The 17,899-nt window shown below is 41.6% G+C and overlaps 1 protein-coding gene across 1 annotated transcript in view; it reads right to left on the bottom strand.

The window, feature by feature from the left end:
- The window catches only part of LOC308073682 (histone deacetylase 4-like), a 247,764-nt gene extending 230,244 nt beyond the window's left edge, over window positions 1–17,520 (bottom strand). Inside the window, exon 1 of the mRNA XM_080412737.1 lies at window positions 17,369–17,520. The gene's annotated coding sequence lies outside the window, so the exon portion shown is untranslated. The remainder of the gene's footprint in view (window positions 1–17,368) is intronic.
- Window positions 17,521–17,899: the final 379 nt, after the last annotated feature.

Genomic DNA, 17,899 nt, shown 5'->3' with positions numbered 1-17,899 from the left:
TTGCCGCGCGCAGACAGCCTCGGCCTCTCAGCCCCTAATTGACTATGAATAATTCAGCTGGTGAGCGGGATTAGTGGCCGCGCCAGCCGTGCCGTTGATTGACATGTTTATGTTTTTTTTTTTCCTTTTTTGTGGGATGCCAACGTTTACCGGTATGTCTTTTTTTGGTGGCAATGCGAAGGACGTGCACTTCCCAAACAGACTTTATTTAACCCATTAAGACCGGGAACGCATCAGTGTCATTAAATGTTTTTTTGCTAAAAAAAAGCATTATTTAATACTTTGGCCTTTCAAAAATAGCAGATATACAAGCTCATGGCGCGTCACTTCGTGCTGCGCTATGAGCTTGTAGATCTGCTATTTCTGAAAAATCGTGAAAATTGGTGCATTGAATATATGTTTTTTTTTGCCAAGATTTTTTAACTCGAATCTTTGCTTCTGGGGGTCCCTGGAACAAAATATGGGGGTCCGCGGCTAAACACATAATTTTGGGGGTCCTTGACATGAAAAAGTTTGAGAACCACTGATATAGTAGCCTCGGAAACCCATGCCTTTCTTTTGTTACAAAAGAAAAAAAGTCTGGGGGAACCATGCAGGAAAGGTGGTGGGAGTGAACCTCGTTATCTCCTAACCAATCAGAGTGCAGAGGGGCGTCGCTCTAAATTTGGTGACGTCAGCGTGTTCCCTGCACAGGCCGGGGGGGGGGCGGAGGGGAGGCGGGGACATAGAGTGGTGAAGCAATAGTAAGCGGCGCTGGAATCCAACCGCCTGGGTTTGGATCCGCCCTTCAAGACCATCGATAGGGCTCGCTCTTTCAGGCTACTAGCAACATATATTTTTTCAGAAAACAGTTAGGATTTAGAAGACATTTTGTAGAATCGGGTCCTCAGGTCTTAATGGGTTAAAAATAAATGACAGGGATCAACAGGAAGCACATTTTGGTTTAAAAACGAGACGGTGCGGTAAGGGGACGACTTAGTACCTGAAGGCCCAGACAGATATGGATGTTTTGTGGCTGCTGCTATACCCAGGACAGTGGCAGGACGCCGAGGTATGGCTAGACTGTCACTGGTCCACTGTAGGGCATGGCTAATTATTAAAGGGATAGTTCATCCCTAAAAAAATATCGATTAGTCACCCATGGTCCCATGGACCCATGGTCACTTGAATTCATGGATTTTTTTTTTTTTTAGTCGCATTCCTATAAGCCAATAATTTGATGACCAGCGGACCGGTTGGCAGCGGTTCCGGTAGGAGACACTCTCCTACCGGAACCGCTGCCGGTCATCAAATTATTGGCTTAGGAATGCGACTAAAACTAAAACACATCCATGAATATATACCTTTTTTTTCCCCATTTCTCCCCATTTCCTGAAAAGTAACGCTTTTGGACATACAAGGTTTCTACCCGACAGTGACGATATTTAAGTTACTTGTCATATATGCCATGCCCATGCGCAATGTTTTGTTTAAAAAGCGTAGAAATGTGAATGTTTATTTATGTGCGACAACGTTCAATGCCCAAAACAGCATTTAAGTGGCAACTAGAATGTTCATGATCATGATGACAGCCCTTTATGTCTGCGTGTGCGTGTGTGTGTGTGTGTGTGTGTGAGAGCGAGTTTGCAGAAAGAGGGAAAGTGACATGACATCCTATCTGGCATGACAGGGACACCTCTCTCATGTTTACAATGCTTGCCGCTGCTCACTCATGTTTGCCAGAGAGAGGAACACGGTCAAGTGTAACCGCGGGACATGGCATCAATCAGCCAGCCGGCTACTGAAAAGACACACGGGCTGAGGAACGCAGCCGCTGAGTAACAAGGACGTGGGAAGAGGGGGGGGGGGGTCATGTTTCTTGTTGATAATATGGAGGTGAAAAAAGGATAAGACTAGGAATGTGTCAAATCAAAGAAATACGTTTGTAAAGTACTTGTTGATGTTGAATCTAATCTAATCAGATGGTATAATTATACGGTATTACACACAGGGCACTTTGGTCTGTCGCTCTCAAAAATCCTAAGAAGTGAGCAAACCGGTAAAAACTGTGTTCGAAATGGTCCGTTTACTGTATGTTCATAGGGAAAGGCTGCAAAACAGGTCTCGCCAGGGTTCGATTTGTAAAAACAAATCGGAACCACCTAAGCTGGTGTACGACAAACAGAGAAAATAACAGATCTACAAGCTAACAATGTGAGCTTGTTGATCTGCTATTTCTTCTTTCTCTGTTATTGTTGTTGAAAAGAAACTTAATAATTTTGACAAATACACCCGAAATAGGGATGCCAAGGTTAATGTGGTTGACATCATTTTTCATTTAAATTGTTTAATTGTGACATTATCGAAAATAATTATCAAACATATCGGTCTGCATTTCCCAAAAGGAAACGCATGCATTTAATTCAGTCTGATCACAGAAGCAGGGATAAAACACATCATACATGACATCTCTGTCCGTCTGTGAGCACGTCTGTAGTTCACGTATCCAGGGTTGCCAGATCTACTCATTATAATTTCCCCGCAAGATTTTATTTGAAAATAGCCGATCTACAAGCTCACAACCCGTCGCATCGCGACGTGTTGTGAGCTTGTAGATCTGCTATTTTCAAATAGCTGATGTATATGTTAAAGTGCTCATGTGGCCCATATAGTCGCTTCTTTTGGGCTGGTTCTCCTAGACCCGGTTGCTTGTTTCTCTCACAGAATCTGGCAACGCTGCACGTATCTCGGAAACTGTCTGACCGACTTCAAACTCAGCACGCGCGTCGCCGACGGGAGAACCGCCGATCCCACCGCTATGCCCATATATGGCCATGCCCATATATATATATATATATATATATATATGGGACCAACCATCATCTAACTCGGCGTGCGCTCCTGTGAGGACTCGAGGGAGTGCGGTGCGCGGCGTTGAGTCGTTCAGATAGGCGGTTGTCCAGAGCCTCCGATCTGATCGATATGCCCATATATAGGCGTGCTCATACATGGGCATAATACTGATGACATCAGTATTATGCCCAATCCTTTCCCCCCTTCTGACGCATCGTTTTATATGTGTATATACATTTATCTCTGAGTGTACAAATGAAACCAAATCGATCTGTAATGGGTCCATTGGGTTCCATTTGTACACTCTGTGTTAAAATAACACTCAGGATTCCTACAAATATTTCATGGTGGAATGCAAATGAATTGTTAAAGAAAACTCAAAAAATAAAATTCTAAAAATCTTCTCAAATGTTTTCGTTTTTAAATGTTTTCGTTATTCACAACGAATTAGGAGATAACAATTTCCAAAGATTTGCTGCTCCATTCACTTCAATGTTAAAAAATAAACGGAGAAAAAAATTCACATTCACATATTATTATTATTATCATGAATTCTGTCACTCTCTCCTTTTTACATTATCATGCCTGAAGCCTGAAAACTTGATTTGGGCTGAGATACCGGCCTCTGACTTCATTTAACCCATTCAATTCAGGGAACGCATGTCTGTCATTTTAGATTTCTTTGGCTATTCAAAAATAGCAGATATACAAGCTCATAGCGCGGCACCGAGTGCCGCGCTATGAGCTTGTAGATCTGCTATTTTTGAAAAATCGTGAAAATGTGTGCAAATATTTGAATATATATATATATGTTTAAAGGGAACATTTTTGACTCAAATCTTTGCTTCTGGGGGTCCCCATTAGAAAATATTTTGAGATGGGGGTCCGCGGTCAAATACATATAATTTTGGGGGTCCTTGACATGAAAAAGTTTGAGAACCTACGTTGTTGTTTTTTTAAACTGTAGGATTTAGAAGACATTTGTAGAATCCCCAGAAGCAAAGATTTGAGTTACAAATGTTTGCTTTAAAAAAAAATATATATATATTTATATATTCAAACATTTGCACAAACTTTCACGATTTTTCAAAAATTGACGATCTACAAGCTACAAAAAGGAGATCTACAAGCTTGTAGATCTCCTTTTTTTTTAATAGCCAAAGAAAAATAAAAAAAATGACACCGATTCTTTCCCGGTCTAAAAGGGTTAAGCGAAGGAGAGAGGGCTTTCAAGCAGGCTGCCTGCATCACGTGTATAGCCTCCAATCACGTTGTCAAGCACTGAGTGGGATACACGCCGTCCATAATAGAGTCGTGAGTCCGTCGTCTCGGCAAAGGATGACGTTCCAGACACCCCCGCGCCGTTCCCCTGGTGACAAAGGGCTGTCTATTCGGAATCAGACAAAAAGCAGGAAGTAGCCACTTTCCAGTAACGCCGTCTGTTCGGCCTTCTGAGTGACAGTAGCCCACTCAACTTCCCCCGTCTCTCTCTCTCTCTCTCTCTCTCTCTCCCTCTCACTTGCACTCTCTTTCACCATCACACTCTCTTTAACCCATTTCTCATGCTCCACCTACAGTATATTAGCCTTCGTCATTCTCTCCCTTGACCCTCCTACACCTCTCTACCACTCAATCTACACTTAGGGCTGTCGGAACGGATTTCAGGAGTACTAGAGTATAATTCGAATATGAAAAACATTTATAAATCTTTGAATGTTGAATTTGCCATTTGAAATGTTGCTTTAATAAAAATCCCTCCGTAAATAATGTACTGAGTAATGAATCTAATGATGACTCTCTTCCCTGACCCACCGATGTGAAAACAAATGCTTTCATCACGTCACGCGGGATCAACCGTAAAGTTTGAGTGCATGCACGGCACGCACTGCAAACAATGCGTCTGTGTTGGGGGCGCTCGGCTGTGCGCCTGTGTGTGCGTGTGCGTGTGCGTGTGTGTGTGTGTGTGTGTCTGGTCACGCTGAGACCGAGACCGACCATGTTGGTTCAGCGCAGCAGGCAAGACTCCACCTCCCTTTCCCCCCATAAACTTCACTTGAAAGGTGAGTTTAAGAAACTTTCATAATTATGAAATTAACAGCGAAAGTTGATCTATGTAGAACACTGTTTACGCTGTCGCAGTCGCTACAACGTGGACCATATGGCGATCAACAGCCCTGGGGACGGTGGATGGAAAGCCCGTTCTCGCTAGTAAAAGTACAATGGATAGGGCTGTGGAACGGTGGATGGATCTCGCTATAATATAACAGCAACATGTAATATTTCTGGCAGTGGTGGCCTAAAGGTTAGAGGGGCGCCCTTGTTGCCGGAAGGTACCGCTATGAGCTTGTATATCTGCTATTTTTGAATAGCCAATGTATAAAATAATGCTTTTTAGCTCAAATCAAAAAGTGACACAGATGCGTTCCAGGTCTTAATGGGTTAAACATGGGTTGGTCAGTATCTCACCTACTTGGAGCAATCAATAGGTCTGATTAAACGTGATACAATGTCACATTCAGTGCATCGACAGCATCCGAAATGGGTGCCAGCGGAGCTGCTTAGTGAGTGACCACCAACAGTCTAAGACTGTGGTCGTACTGGTCAGCGCCCAGGTTTTAATGTGTCTATCCGTCCGTCTGTGTGTTTCTATGCGCGGGGCGTTGCTGAAAATGAGCACTTGTGCTCATAGCTACTACCCTGGTTTAAATAAAGAACAAACAAACAAAAAAACATCCGTCTAAAAGTAGCCACTTTTACACACCCACGCAAGTGAGAAATTTTAAGTGGTTGAACCACAGCCCGATAGCTGTTAAGCCTGTTGTTATAGCATTTCTATGCACGCACGCGTCACGGGTGTTTATGATTGTATAACTATACATTATTTTATATAATTATATATTATATAAAACATTGGTTCTCAAAGTGGGGTCTGGGGACCCCCAGGGGTCCTTGAGGGAGTTCCAGGGGGTCCCCAGCTAATGGATAGTTAGGAAACAAATGGACCCTTATGGGTCCATTTGGTTCCATTTGCACACTTTCTGAGTTACATTAACATTGATTTTACAATATAAATTGGGGTCTCAGAGACAGAAATGCCATTAAATGGGGGTCCGTAGCCCTAATGCATGTCAAACTGGGGGTCCTTGAAATTAAAATGGTTGAGAATCACTGCTAGAGCCGTGAAGATCTTCTCTTATGGGGGTCCCTGGCTTATCTTTTCAAATGGGGGTCCGTGGGCTAATAAGTGTCAATTAGGGGGTCCTTGACATGAAAAGGTTTGAGAACCGCTGATATAAAATATTCGAATATTAAAAATTATAACAGCATAGAAATTTGAGGAAAGCTCACAGCACTAATCTACACAGCGGAAAATAAAATGTCCATGTTTCATTCATGCTCTTAACACTCTCACCGCCAGGCCCGTAGCCTACGGGCCAATAAATCCAACTGTACAGCGCCGATCCCGTAGCCTACGGGCTGTGGTGCTTTTTCCTTTTTTTCGAAAAAAAACAACTTTTTTCAATTTTCTATACGGAACATTTCATTGTAACACCACCGGAAACGGAATTATTCTGGATCACGTTTTCCCGATCCCGTTGGCCTCCATTCTAAAGCGCACACTGAAACGCCATTTTCTTCGATTGTAGTTTTTCTCCTCGCTGATCACTGTTTAACATAAACTGTTCTAACTACAACATGGATGCCCCGTTTGACACGTGGTTTGGACTGGTAGACGCAGGGAGATGTCCGCGATGTTTACAAACAGTGCACAGCTCAATCTTAAGGATTTTAACGAGGTCTATGGCGACGTGAAAAAAACAAAAAACAACAATAAAACGTTGGCACTGGTGAGTACATTATGAGATTAACCTCTGGCGGTCAATGTGTTAACAGCAGAGTGTATTGAAATCAGTCTCTTTACTCACTGCCTACTATTAGAGGCTTTGTGAATACAGTATTTAGCACTTCAGGACAATATGTCCTACCCCCTTTAACCTGGCTGTATAATAATACAGTGGTAGCATATAATGTGGCAGCATGATGATCATGTGACAAAATATCAACGAGCCAAATGACAACCTTAGACCTACTGCACACACTTCATACCATATCGTTGCTGTCTGGCAGAAAACTCTTATCTCCATATATATTAACTTTATGTGTTTTTTCGTAATTTAATGCCCTACTTGAGCGTCACACAAAAAGCAAGTAGCAGATCCACAAGCTCGAAACGCGGCGCATGCTTTTTCAAGCCCTTAAAACAAATGTAACATCCTGGCATTTTCTGTGATGTGCAAAATCGACCTTCTGAATCCTTTTGCATTTAACATTCTGAGACGCAGTAACCATCATCAGATACTTTGGACATGATGACTGGCGGCTTCAACACGGTTTTTCACCACATAAAATTGTAAGATGGGTTAATGCAGTTTTTGGGAATTGAAGAGCCGGACATTTCTTCTGTCAAACAGCTTTCAAGGTAATGTTATGTTTATGCACCAACCCTGACCTAAAAATAAAGGCATGACAGAAAATAGCTTTCAGTTTGTTTGCAGTTTATTTACGGTATGTGCACTTAGGACTGTTTTGTCTTTTATGCATGTTCTGTCCATGTTATTGTATGTAATAATTGTTGAAAATTAAATAATAATGGTCTTTTATAAACTCTCTCAATAACAGGTCAACTCCAAGTCTCAAATATCTCCGTCTCTGTAAGCAGTGTTAATTTCGTCAACAGCTTTTTTTCACAGACGAAAACTAAGTAAAAACTAAGCAATGATGACAAAAACTATGACTAAATATACTGACAATTTCGTCAACAAAAGAAAAATAGACAAAAATGTTAGGGAGGGGACTAGTATAGTGGAGAAGAAATCCTAAGACATTAGTGGGTGCCACGCTTCGAAAATAGCCGATCTACAAGCTCACAACGCTTCGCAGGATCAAATTGGCCACATATTGGCGCTATAACAGGCATATTTCTGTGAGCAGCGAGGCACCATTGGGCCAATCGCCGTGAAACTTTGTATGCACACTCCCTTGGAGGCCCAGGAAGAATCTCTGTACAAAATCTTTCACATCGGCCTGTTCTAGCACCACCAAGGGGGCAGATTTTTAAAAGAAAATGATATTACTCCTACAGATTTTGTCCAAACATCACGCAAATCGGTACACAGAATCTCCATAGTCATGTGATCAAGATTTTCATATTCCATCCTGATTGGCTAAGATTGGCTTCCAAAGTTTGCAGGAGTGGCCCGTTTTGAACAAAATGCCTCATGGACGCAGTATCCGATTGCCGTGAAACATGGCCCACAATAACCTGCCTGCCCTGGCGGACACCTGTGCTCCGAGGAGCACATTTTTCTAGTTCAACTGCAGATTTAGTTGAATAAAACTAGACTACACTAAAACATTTCAGATGACTAAAAGATGACTAAAACTAAATGGATTTTTTTTTTTTTTTTTAAACGAAATCAAAATATGATTCAACACTGTCTGCAAGCATACCAACTCTGTCTCAAAACATATGCAATCCTTTTGCATTCCCTATCCTATATTAAAATTGGCTAAAGGGAGGCCGGACCTCTGACGATCCTTGGATTGTGTATCAGCCATTTTGAGTGGCCATGCCATGAATCACGATATGAAAATAGAAAGTATCACGCAAGCCTAACCTTGACCTTTTCGACCCAAAAGTTAATCATCTCTTCAAGGCAGCCGTACTGATCACCCCCACCAAGATTAATGAAAATCCATCCATTATAAAGTTATTTGGGAAAAAGATGACCTTGATTATGAATTTGACTGATTCATGAAAATGAAGTTATTTTGCTTTAAAAAAAATAGACCTTGACCTTATTTGTGACATTTACAAAGATTTACTCAATGTCTTCAGGTTGCCGGCTAGTCATTCCTGCTAAGTTTCACAACAATCCTGGTATCCGTTCTTGAATTATTGTGCTAAAAAGACAAGCAGACAGACAAACTGAATGGGGCAAAAACAACCCCTATCCAACACTGGTGGCGAGGTAATAGATAAACCACTAATGTCAGTAAAAAGTATTTCTATATGTTCCGTACTCTTACTTCTACTCCACTACATCTCAGAGGCAAATATTGTACTTTTACTCCACTACAATTATTTGAAAACTTAAGTTACTAGTTACTTTGCAGATATAAATTATTACATTATAAAACATACATTAACCACTTTAGCCCTATTTTATGCGTTGTGAGCTTGTAGATCTGCTATTTTCAAACATTTTAGTACTTTTACTTTTGGTACTTTAAGTACATTTTGATACCAATACTTTTACTCAAGTGCATTTTGAATTCTGGACTTTTAGTTGTAACAGAGTACTTCTACATTGCAGTATTGGTACTTTTACTTAAGTAAAACATTTGAGTACTTTTCCCACCACTGGTGTCATGGACACGGGTGAGAGCGGCTGGGTGTGAGGCTGGTTGTGTGTGTGTGTGAGAGTGAGTGTGAGTGTGTGCCTGTGTGCGTGTGCGTGTGTGTGTGGGTGTGTGTGTGTGTGTGTGTGTGTGTGCCTGTGTGCCATGGAGTCCCGTCACCTTGTTTATCCCTGAGCAGGACAGTGCCATTAATAGACACCCATTAGTATCCATTAGGCTGACAACATCCACAAGACATCCACAAACAATGCCAAAACCCCTCAAACCCTTGTTTAATTGAGTTTGGGGGAAAGCAGGATGTGGTGGAAGAGGTTCAAAGCCGGGCCAGGACCCTAGCAAAGGCACAATGGAGTTAAATGGGCTTATTAACAGGGTGCCAAGTAACCGTAGGGGCGGATGAGGTGAATAAGGGTCACTCAGGAACAATGATTCAGAGGTACCAAATTTTGTTGGTGCCCCCATGAGGAGAGAATCGGGTCATCGCCGTACACAATCTCATCAGCTGAGGCCAAGACCCCTCTGTAGTGGACCATTAACCCATTAAGACCGGGAACGCATATGTGTAACAACTTTAACCATTACTTTGGCTATTCAAAAATAGCATATATACAAGCTCGTATCGCGGCACCGAGTGCCGCGCTACGAGATTGTAAATCTGCTATTTTTGAAAAATCGTGAAAATGTGTCTAAATCTTAGAATATATATTTTTGAAGCGAACATTTTTAACTCAAATCTTTGGGGGGGGGGGTCCAACAACATATTCTGAGATGGGGTCCGCGGCCAAATACTGTACGTATCATTTGGGGGTCCTTGACATGAAATAGTCTGAGAACCAATGACTGTTTTGTAGGATTTAGTTTTTGGTTTAGTTAGTATAGTTTTGTTAGGATTTAGAAGACATTGTGTAGAATGGTATCTCAGGTCTGAATGGGTTAAATGTTCCTTTGTTGCTTTCTGCCAACTACTTGCCTAATCTCACTCCCTCTCTAATGCCATCTATCCCTCCGTCTCTCCAGTGCTCAACATATTGCGTTGTCTTTTTAAGTGGTGAAAAGGGAAATTGATGCAAAACCAGCACTGACTGTAACCGAGTCAAGCCTAGTAAAACTGCAATTATGCATTTAAAAATGTCATCAGCGTTTGCATTGAAACAAAATTGCACTACATTTCTTCAAACAGAAAATAAAAGTGTCTCTGTAGTTAGGTGAAAGTGAAAGTAGATACAGCCTGCCACGGTGCCTCTTTAAACATTTCTACAGTATATCTGAGCAGAAGTTGCAATGCGGAACATCATTTTGAATGAATAAAATGTTATTCTAACAAATCTTGTAAACAGTACGTTAACACAATTTAACTAGCGCACCACCGGCAGTGGTTGCTGGATAGTCTCCCGACTACTTACATTGAGAAACGTAGACCCTGGTGTCCAGCGTTGCCAGATTCTGTGAGAGAAACAAAGCAACCAGGGTCTAGGAAAACCAGCCCAAAGGAAGCGACTATGGGCCACACATGAGCACTTTAACACATACATCAGCTATTTGAAAATAGCCGATCTACAAGCTCGCGCTGTGAGCTTGTAGATCTGCTATTTTCAAATAAAATCTTGCGGGGGGATTATAATAAGCAGATCTGGCAACCCTGCTGGTGTCAGGTAGGACACATACTCTGTGTGTGTGTGTGTGTGTGTGTGTGTGTGTGTGTGTGTGTGTGTGTGTGTGTGTGTGTGTGTGTGTGTGTGTGTGTGTGTGTGTGTGTGTGTGTGTGTGTGTGTGTGTGTGTGTGTGAGAGAGAGAGACAGAGACACAGATCTTGCTGAAATACGAGCCCTGTTTACAGTGGTTCGTGCCTACAGTGGCATTCTCCTCACAGATAGAATAATACATAATACATCAGTATAGTCTCTGTGTGGATGGGAAGTGGCTGGAGGCTCCAGCCAAGCTGTTTACACAGTCCTGCTGGTTTGAGTGTGCTCGTGCACCGCAGGGTCCCCTCTGTCACGACAGCACCATTGACCCCCATTAGTGTCCATTAAGTCTGACAATTGTCCACGGAATATCCACAAACAAGCAGGTTTTGCCAATGCCAACTCTCGCTAATTGATTATTGGAAGATAACGCTGGAAACTTTCGGAAGGTCCGGCCAAAAACCCCGACAAAGAACAATGGAACGGAGATAAACAAGTTTATTTCGGCATGGCAAAGTCCTGGCCATTACGGGTCCTTTTTTTTTTTTTTTTTTACACTTTCAGGGTGAATTTAACACTCTAGGATTGTTGTACTGTGGGCAGTGGTGTAAAGTAACTAAGTACATTTACTCAAGTACTGTACTTAAGTACACTTTTGAGGAATTTCTACTTTTCTGGAGTAGGCCATTTCCAATGTTTCAGTACTTTTACTTCAACTCCGCTACATCTCTGAGGAAAATATTGTGCTTTTACTCCACTACAATTATTTGACAAATTTAGTTACTAGTTACTTTTCAGATATACAGTAAATGATTACATTATAAAACATACATTAACCACTTTAGCCCTATTTTATACCTAGGCTATTTGAAAATAGCAGATCTACAAGCTCACAACGCGTCGCATCGTTGTGAGCGTAAGTCAGAAATAAAAGAAATAAATGAGTAAAAGTACAAAAGTATTGGTATCAAAATATACTTAAAGTACCAAAAGTTAAAGTACTAAAATGTTTGAAAATAGCCGATCTACAAGCTCATGATGCGACACGTTGTGAGCTTGTAGATCGGCTATTTTCAAATAGCCTAGGTATAAAATAGGGCTAAAGTGGTTAATGTATGTTTTAGAATATAATAATGTATATCTGCAAAGTAACTAGTAACTGAAGTTTTCAAATAATTCTAGTGGAGTAAAAGTACAATATTTGCCTCTGAGATGTGGTGGAGTAGAAGTAAAAGTACTGAAAATTGGAAATACTCCAGTAAAGTAAAAGTACCTCAAATTTGTGCTTAAGTGCAGCACTTGAGTAAATGTACTTAGTTACTTTACACCACTGATGGTAAGATAGCAAAACACACGGTTGACCTACAAACACAAGTCTGTGTGCTCAGACATGTGTTCTTTTGAACACACACACACACACACACACACACACACACACACACACACACACACACACACACACACACACACACACACACACACACACACACACACACACACACACACACACACACACACACACACACACACACACACACACACACACACACACACACACACACACACACACACACACACACACACACACACACACACACACACACAGAGGAAGGGGTGCATGCAAATCCTTATAAATGTTGAGAATTGACTTGAGGCTACATTCATATATTTTTGTGTAATTAATTACGTGACAGTAATGGTGTTAGTAAAAAGAAGTGTCACTGTGTGGACTGCATTCCTTCGTGGCCCGTGAATTGGAGCCAAATGAAGTGAAGCATAACTGAGATCAACATTTTGTTTAACCCATTAAGACCGGGAAAGAATCTGTGTAATTTTAAGATTTCTTTGGTCTATTCAAAAATAGGAGATATACAAGCTTGTAGATCTGCTATTTTTTTTAAAGATCTTGAACATTTGGGCAAATTCTACAAATGTCTTCTAAATCCTAGTTTTTTGAAAAAAACGTATGTTGCTATAATCAGTGGTTCTCAAACTTTTCCATGTCAAGGACCCCCAAAATGTATTTGGCCACGGACCCCCATCTCAAAACATGTTGTTCCAGGGACCCCCCCGAAGCAAATATTTTAGTTAAAAATGTTTGCTTTAAAAAAAAGAAATAGCAGATCTACAAGCTCATAGCGCCGCACTCGATGCCTCGCTATGAGCTTGTAGATCTGCTATTTTTGAATAGCCAAAAGGAATCTAAAAATGACACACAGATGTTAATGGGTTAACCACATGATCCCTACTATCCCTAGCATCCCTATTCTGGGCGTATCTTAATAGGCAAACATTCTGCGAAAATAGGCATACATTCAGCGAAAATAGCAGACGTACAAGCTCCCAACGTGTCATGACATGTTGTACACTTGTATATCGGCTAAAGGGATTTGGTGAAGAGAGAAAAAAAAGGAGGTGACCATGTAAAGACCCCTAGGCGACCCCGGGCAACAAAATGATATAAGGTTTTAAGAGCGAATGTGGTCAAATCAGGACTCTGTAGCAACTCACAGAGGCACTGAGAGCACAAGAGGTGTAAGAATGAGGAAAATGTGGGAGAGAAATGCAGTGGTGGACAGTAAGTACATTTAATTGAGTACAGTACTTTTTCTTTTTTTTTTATATATATATTTTTGCAAGCACATGACATTCACTCCGCTACATTTCACATATTAATATTGTACTTTTGACTATACACTATATTTCTAGGAAGGGACTCTTTGGACCCAAACTTACAAAATGTACTCAATTAGCCCCATTTCAAATATATGAAAATAGGTGTACAAGCTCACAACGCGTCACGATGCGACATGTTGAGCTTGTAGATCTGCTATTTGATCTGCTATTTGCGGGGGGGGGGGGGGTTATGTTCTAAATGTCAATACATCAATGCATTGATATTAAAGAAAATGTACTTTATAACTTGCACATTCGAATACTTGAGCATTTACTTGAGTGTATACTTTGTCCACCACTGGAGACACTGTGCAAAAGAAGTGTGAGGTGTTAGAAGAACGATGAAAGCAGAGCCAGCTTTGACGTTTGTGGAGCACCATCTACTACAGTACGTGACCGGGACTTCCAATTTTTACAATTGCGTTCAGGAAGCAAACATTATGGAAGGAAGTCTATCTGGCAAATTGGTAGGCGGCCAGGCTAGACATGTGAAGAAGAAAGAGCAAGTTTAATGCCTTCTTCTGTGATTCCTGAGCCTCCCCACCTGTTTACCCGTCTTCAGAGGCTATATTGTGATTCTGGATGTAAATAATTCAGGCCCACAGACACCACAGACGTCCCTGCTTTTCAAAAACTCAGTTTTCTCTTGAGTTTAGTTTTTTGCCGCACTTTGAAGCTATAGCTATATAGGGTAAATAATTAATAGAATAAAAAATGGCTAAAATGGAGAAAGACACACATATACTATATATATATATATATATGCCTATATACATAGTACATATACACTATACCAGACGGATTGGTGGTGCAACGTTACGAACCTGTAGAGTATATGTGTGTGTGATGTATATGTATATCTCGCACACACACACACACACACACACACACACACACACACACACACACACACACACACACACACACACACACACACACACACACACACACACACACACACACACACACACACACACACACACACACACAGTTTCTAATGCTATATGGAAATCTGATTATTGTTAATAAATACATACAGGCAGGCATATAATACATAAGGAAGTTATGAATTATGTAGCATAACATAAGAGCCTGTGAGGCCATTATCCAACAGGGCCTGAGTGGTTCCATAATATCCGCCTGGCAGCCAGGCATGATGCACACAGCACAACTCTGTGAGGAATCAGCAAGAAAGTTTGGAGGGAGAGACAGGATGAGTGTGTGAGTCCCCCGTCTGACCAATCACCAATCACCTCCTTTTCCCTCAGAGCAGAGGAGTCATCATTTGCACCGTGCCAAAGTTTTCTGGACGTTTTTGCTACTACGACCTTCTTCCTGTGGGGTCCTGGAATTTACAAGTGCTGGAACACCAGTTCCTTGGGAGCAGGAATGCAATGTTTGAGCGAATAGTTTCCGCCAGCAGAGGCTAAAGGAGGCCGAAGGAGCAGGGAACAGGTCTGCCCTACTGCTGCCTGGGAGCAAGGATTGGTGTTTACACATTACCAAAGACCAGTGGTGTGAAAAGTACTCAATTTTTGCACTTAAGTAAAAGTATCAATACTGCAATATAGAAATCCTCTGTTACAAGTAAAAGTCTGGAATTGAACAATTTACTTGAGTAAAAGTACAAAAGTATTGGAATCAAAATGTACTTAAAGTACCAAAAGTAGAAGGTACTCGTTATGCAGAATGTCCCATTTCACAAGTGTTCAAATGTATAAAATCTTTTGAAAATAGCAGATATCGAAGCTCACAATGCCTCGCATCGTGAGGCATTGTGAGCTAAGCTTGTAGATCGGCTATTTTCAAATGGCCGAAATGTATATAGGGCTGAAGTGGTTAATGTATGTTTTGTAATAAGGAACTAAAGTTTTCAAATAATTGTAGTGGAGTAAAAGTATAATATTTGCCTCTGGTGCAGTGGAGTAGAAGTAAAAGTACAGAACATTGGAAATACTCCAGTAAAGTAAAAATACCTATTTTTTTTTTTACAAGTACAGACAGTACATGAGTAAATGTACTTAGTTACTTTACACCACTGCCACAGACAGAGGTTGACACCCAAAAGCTGCAGCTGTGGGCCAACAAAAATACAGCGATTTCTCGCTCACCTCCTCCTGCTCACACTGACTGTACACACATGCAAATGCTCTCGCACACAACGCAAAAACACTACTAACAATCTATAATAATAGCATAGCCTGCTGACAGCTATGTTTATACACGGTTACAGGCCATACTTATCACTGTGTTATTCACTTATCTGTGATTGACTAGACTAGACTCAAACAACACACATGTGAGATCGCTTGCCTGCAGTGCAGCGACAGTCAATCTGCGATATTATAGTCAATCTGCAGCACTAGCTGTAGAATACAACTCTCGTAGACGTATTTATGATTCTGACGTTTTTAATCTACGAGAGTTGTAGGGTTCACCCCCCATGGACACAGGGACTTTCAGCACTATACCCCGTAGACACTCCAAACATGTACAAATTGAAAATAAAGGTGTATCCCCCACGCCCCAAATGTTAACTCTCGCTACGGGGGAGTAGTTTAATGTAATAATACATATCTTTCAATAAAGAAGTGTTTTTATGCCGTCTGTGGCCGAACGCCATTTTTTCACCCTCGTTTACTTCCTGTTTACATTGAGTGTAATTCCGGGTTTCACCAGAAGGACGCGTCACTACCGCCCATTGGTAACTTCCGACAGAATCGGCCACAGACGGCATTAAAACACTTATTTATTGAAAGATATAGATTATTACATTAAACTACTACCCCGTAGCGACAGTTAACATTTGGGGCGTGGAGGTAAGCACCTTTATTTTCAATTTGTACATGTTTGGCGTGTCTACGGGGTATAGTGCTGTAAGTCCCTGTGTCCATGGGGGGTGAACCCTACAACTCTCGTAGATTGAAAAAGTCAGAATCATAAATACGTCTACGAGAGTTGTATTCTACAGCTACTGCAGCACAATTCAGAGAAAGTGACATGAAATGTTGGGACAAAAACGTCGCTGAGCTCTTACTTCCCAAAACAAATCCCATTCCATTTCCTAGACTAGAGAGAGAGAGAGAGAGGCAGCGGCGAGCCGAAGCTTCTAATACCAGAACGCTCGCCCCAAAACACACCCACCCGCCGGGGCAAATCCACCAGGTATTCCTAAACCTAAACGTAACCTCAGTAAAACTACGCCTAACCCTAACATTATTTCTAACCGTACCCCCTCTGTAAAACAAGAAGAACCGCTGGGGGGGCGAGCGGTCCGCGAAAATAAATGGGGGGCGAGCGTGTTTTGGGGCGACTCTTTCGGTTACCCTTTGGAACAGCGTATAATAACTGTTGCTCTCACTGCACACACACACAGCAACAATGTTGCACTAATACACTCCATTATAGTGTAGTCTATTGTTGTTGTTGAATAACAATAGCAAATGTCACGTAACACGTACTTAAAATGAGAGTTAACAACAAATACACACAACACCAACTAATAGTTCAACGCTGGTTTCTCTCTCCGAGTGTACACTTTTCTCGTACAACGAGAGAGGGGCTCGCGCGCCGAAAACGGCCGATCTACAAGCTCACAGCGCGTCGCGGATGCGACGCGCTGTGAGCTTGTAGATCGGCCGTTTACGGCGCGCGCAGCAACCCACCCCCCCCCCCCCCCAACACAAAAAAAGTGATTAAACATCATGTATGTTGCTGACGCGCTGTGTTGGAAAAACAACGTTATTATTTACCTGAATGAGAGTCTCTCTCTCCAGTCCTCCTCGGACACTAAACGTCTGGCTCTCTTCTCCCCCCTTTTGTTTTTGTTAGACTTTTTTTTTTTTTTTACCCCGAAGCCTCCTGCCTGCATCCAGTCAGTCAGTCACAGTGCAGTGAGTGAGTCCAGGGCTTTTAGGACCCGTAGGTGTAAAGCGAGAAAAGAGAGAGAGAGAGAGAGAGAGAGAGAGAGAGCCTTGAAAAAACCATTCACGAAACTATTCCGCCATACTGGATTTTTTTTTCTTTTTTTTTTGGCAAATAAATCACGTGTCGGACGCGCGCCCGCATTTCCTTCGGTTCGGAGGCGGGCTCTAGGAGGAGTAAAAATGGATGATTGACGTTTTGAAGGGAAATGAAAGTGTCGGTGGTGGAAAAGTACTTTTTTTTTTTTTTTTTTTACTTAAGTAGAAGTATCAATATATATAATATATACTGCATTGTAGACATACTTCGTTAAGTAAAAGTCCTGTATTCAAAAGTACAAAAGTATTGGCATCAAAATG

Source organism: Gymnoscopelus braueri, assembly GCF_963280865.1.
Source record: "Gymnoscopelus braueri genome assembly, chromosome: 18".
NCBI lineage: Eukaryota > Metazoa > Chordata > Actinopteri > Myctophiformes > Myctophidae > Gymnoscopelus > Gymnoscopelus braueri.
This window is presented reverse-complemented; position numbering and strand designations above follow the sequence as displayed.